Raw genomic sequence first — 4,957 nt, 5'->3', positions numbered from 1 at the left:
CTGCGGGCGGCGGCGGGTGCGATCCGGACGTTGTCCGGCCTGGCGCGGACACGTCCGGCGGCGGCGAGATCTGTTTTTTTAGGGTTTAGGAGAGGGAGAGAGATCCGAAAACGGGGGGGCTATTTATAGGCATAAGTGGAGCTAGAAGAGTCCAAATAAGGTGCGGTTTTCAGCTACGCGATCGTGATCGTACGCTCTAGGACATGGAGCAGAGTTTGGTGGGTTTTGGGCCAAATTAGAGGGGTGTTGGGCTGCAACACACATGAGGCCTTTTCGGTCCCTCGGTTAACCATTGGAGTATCAAACGAAGTCCAAATGACATGAAATAATCATGGCAAAAATGACAAAAGTCTAAGATGAACTAGCAGATCTGACAATTAACTCACGAAGCCCTCTTCTAACAGCATTTCGGGCATCAAAATACACTCAAATGAAAATGATGCAATGGAATGAAATGATGTACTCGTCGAGACGAACATTTTGATATACTATATGCCCAAATCGGAGCTCGGATCCAGCCGTGCCTCCGTTTCCGTGCAGATCTGAGATATTTTGAATCGGGGTTGACCTTTTCCCCTCCGAACCCTAGTTTTTGTGCATACTTTGACCTGTGATATCTCCGTATCCGTAGCTCCGATTTGGGTATATAGTATATCAAAATGTTCGGCTCGACGAGTACATCATTTCGTTCCATTGAATCATTTTCATTTGAGTACATTTTGATGCCCAAAATGCTGTTAGAAGAGGGCTTCGTGAGTTAATTATCAGATCTGCTAGTTCATCTTAGACTTTTGTCATTTTTGCCATGATTATTGTGTGCATGATATGCCTGTGGGTCCTTCATATGTTTTGTTAAGGATTTTGTCTTCTTTCCAGGGGTGCAACCCATGCATTTTTAGGATGTGTGTGGTGACTTGTGCAAGCTTGCAAAGTGAGGCACCTGGTGAATCAGTTTTCAGGGACTTAGTAATTTCACTAAGTCTGGGATTATTTAGTTCATGATGCCATATGTTCAGCTTGTTTCCTAGTGATCCGTTCCTCTTTTGAGGATGATCAGTAAAGGAGTTTCGTTAATCATGTTATGCTCTATCCATCCATGTCTTTGTTTGCAATTATGGAGCATCCTAGCTTGAGTCAATCGAGCTCTACTTTTGCTTCGTGGTGAATCTGGGCAGATCGTCAACTTGTTTATGATTTTGCCGATGTTATTGTAGTTGATCCGTGCATGCTATACCATTGTTCTTGCCATGTCTAGCTTGTATTTTGTGCCTTCTTAATGGATGTATGCCTGCCTTGCCATGAATTGCACCGTGGTGAGTGCATCGAGCTCGTTTACATGCCTTCGTGAGTTATATTTCAGCATGTCTCAGTTTTCACTAAGTCTGAAAACTGATTGTGTTTTAGCTATGTTCGTGTGCCCGTTAGTATATTTTGTGATCCCTTTTGGCCCCAGGTCACTTAGGGACTTTTGTTAAGCTTGTTGAGTAGCTCCATGCCATGTTCTTACTTGTCTTAATCAGGTCATGTATCATGTTGTTTTGCTGCTCCGAAGAGGGCTTCGTGATCTGAAATTTCAGACAAGTGTTAATTTCACTAAGTCTGGAATCTGTTTTGCATTTGCGTTTTTGCCATGCTTGTTTGAACTCCATAATGGATGAATTGGCCGTAGCTCAGTGCTAGTCTTTTGTTAAGCATCTTGTGTGCATCCCTGCCATGTATTTTGTTGTCATGTTTGGTGGTTGTAGCATGTTCATTTCAGTGCATTTAGATGCCTACTTGCTGTAAATCGCAGACCGGTGTCATTTTTGAAACGCTTGCCATTTCCAAACCGTATCTCCAATTCCGGCGTTCTTTATATCGTTTTCAAGCGATTTCATCTCATCTTTCCAGTGGCACACTTGGTTTTCCAAGTTGAGGCCAGGTTCATGCATTTCCTGTCATATCTTGCATTTTGCATCCCGCATCGCATCCCGCATAGCATATCATCTTTGCATCGTGTTGATTGAGTTTGCACGTGGTTGATTGTATCCTTGTTGCTTGTTTGTATTGTTTGAGTAGAGCCGGGAGACGAGTTCGCTACCGAGGAGCCCGTTGAGTTTGCTTGTGAGGATCCAGTCAACTCTGACAATTGTGCAGGCAAGATGATCATACCCTCGAAATCACTACTATCTTTGTTATGCTAGTTTGCTCGCTCTTTTGCTATGCCAATGCTACGATGCCTACCTTTTGCTTGTCAGCCTCCCAAATTGTCATGTCAAACCTCTAACCCACCATTGTCCTAGCAAACCGTTGGTTGGCTATGTTACCGCTTTGCTCAGCCCCTCTTATAGCGTTGCTAGTTGCAGGTGAAGATTGGAGGCCGTTCCTTGTTGAAATATTTTTTATTTACTTGTTGGGATATCAATATATTGCCATGTTATCTTAATGCATCTATATACTTGGTGAAGGGTGGAAGGCTCGGCCTCTCGCCTAGTGTTTTGTTCCACTCTTGCCATCCTAGTTTCCGTCATATCGGTGTTATGTTCCCGGATTTTGCGTTCCTTACGCGGTTGGGTTATAATTGGAACCCCTTGGTATTTCGCCTTGTTTAAAGCTTTCCAGCAATGCCCAACATTGGTTTTATTATTCACCACCTAGCCTCTTTTCCCTTGGGTTACCGGAGCCCGAGGGTCATCTTATTTTAAACCCCCCCCCCCCCGGGCCAGTGCTCCTCTGAGTGTTGGTCCAACCGAGTAGACTGCGGGGCCACCTCGGGGCAACTTGAGGGTTAGTTTTACTCGTAGGATGTCTCATCTGAGTGTGCCCTGAGAAAGAGATATGTGCAGCTCCTATCGGGATTTGTCGGCACATTCGGGCGGTGTTGCTGGTCTTGTTTTAACCTGTCGAAGTGTCTTGAGTTACCGAGATACCAAGTCTGATCGGAATGTCTTGGGAGGAGGTCTATTCCTTCGTTGACCCTGAGAGCTTGTCATGGGCTAAGTTGGGACTCCTCTGCAGGGATTGAAATTTCGAAAGTCGTGCCCGCGGTTATGGGAAGATGAGAATTTGTTAATGTCCGGGTGTAGACAACTTAAACCTTAATTAATTAAAATGAATCAACTGAGTGTGTTACCGTGATGGCCTCTTCTCGGCGGAGTCCGGGAAGTGGACACGGTGTTGGAGTACTGTTTGCGCAGGTTGCTCTCTAGTTTCTCGCTCGTGCTTTGCCTCCTCTTCTCGCTCTCTTTTGCGAATAAGATAGCCACCATACATGCTAGTCGCTTGCTACAGCTCCACATATATTTTGCCTTACCCTTCCTATAAGCTTAAATAGTCTTGATCGCGAGGGTGCGAGATTGCTGAGTCCCTATGGCTCACAGATTACTATTACACCAGATGCAGGTCCAGGTGATTCCGCTCCAGGTGACGAGTACGAGCTCAAGTGGGAGGTCGACGAGAACTCTCAGCGTTACTACGTTTCCTTTCCCGATGATCAGTAGTGGTGCCCAGTTGGGGGTGATTGGGACCGTGTCGCATGTTGGGCTCTCTTTTATTTTGGCGCCGTAGTCGGGCCATGAGTGTTTTGGATGATGTAATGTTATTCAAGTTCTTGATTGACGTGGCGAGTGTAAGCCAACTATGTTTCTCCCCTTTATTATTCATATTACATGGGATGTTGTGAAGATTGCGTAACTTGCGACATATGCCTTCAATGCGATTATATCTCTAAGTCGTGCCTCGACACGTGGGAGCTATAGTCGCATCGAGGGTGTTACAAGTTGGTATCAGAGCCAGGAAATATTAACGCCCCCACGTATGGCAGTTTTGCAATTCACCTACACGCGTGAATCATCGTCCAGTGCAGTTTGCACAAATCTTGATACATTGAGGCACAATTTACATGCCACGTAGGACGGACTTGGTGTGTGGACGTGGGGGAGTTTGCCCACACGGCCGCACCACGATGTTTGACAGCTGCGCTATGTGGGCGGACTACTTTCTGCCCACACAGCCACCACCTAGTCCATGCGCATGTGAGCGAACTGCTTTTCACCCACACGATACTCATATATTGTGGATGACAACTGCAGTTACACAAACATGACAACTAGGTAAAAACATATGGCAAATGTGATTGTTTGCTAGACGGCGACTGCAGTTGCGCGTACGTGGCAATCAGATAAACACACATGGCAACTGTGATGAACCATACATGACAACTATGGTTGGACCACATGCGGCAACTAGATAAACACACATGACAACTACTGTTTGACCATATGTGACAAGTAGTTAATCACACACGGCAACTACGGTTTAATTATACGTGGCAACTATCATACATTAAACATGGCAACTATATAGTCAACCAAAACAGATAGAGTTGACATGCTTTTACAACTACACTTGTCATCCCGGATAACTACATGTGCCAACCAGAATGGCAACTAAATCGTCACCCCGCGGGTACCTAACGTAGTTGCGCCAGGACGTGTGGGCATTTTTGCTTCGTGCCACATGCGCAGGGTGGAGATGAACAGTACTTGTTGAATGTGTGACACGAAGTAGCCGCGCCCACACGTGTGGGCAATTCTAATATCCGCCCACACACAACCTATGTGGGCTGCCTTCTGCTCACACCACACACGGTGTGTGTGCGCATGTCAAATATACCACACATGTGTTGGATATCGGCGTCCTTCAAGAATGAAAGCGCTCAACGCTAGCCTTTGGCACTCTCTCACCTTGTATTTGAACTACTCAATAATTCGTGCGATCGTGGTCCTCATTCACTGCAGCGGATCATGGTTGCCTTCCAAATATAGCATAGTTACGCGGAGCGGATAAGCACGTACTCATCATATTTATGATTACCTTCCAAGCATAGCATAGCATAGCATAGGCTCGCGGAGGAAACAAACTCACCGTTCACATGAGAAGGTGGGGGAGGACGTTCATGGGGTACGAAAAACTAAGG

Source organism: Triticum dicoccoides, chromosome 2A (assembly GCF_002162155.2).
Source record: "Triticum dicoccoides isolate Atlit2015 ecotype Zavitan chromosome 2A, WEW_v2.0, whole genome shotgun sequence".
Classification (NCBI taxonomy): Eukaryota; Viridiplantae; Streptophyta; class Magnoliopsida; order Poales; family Poaceae; genus Triticum; species Triticum dicoccoides.
This window is presented reverse-complemented; position numbering follows the sequence as displayed.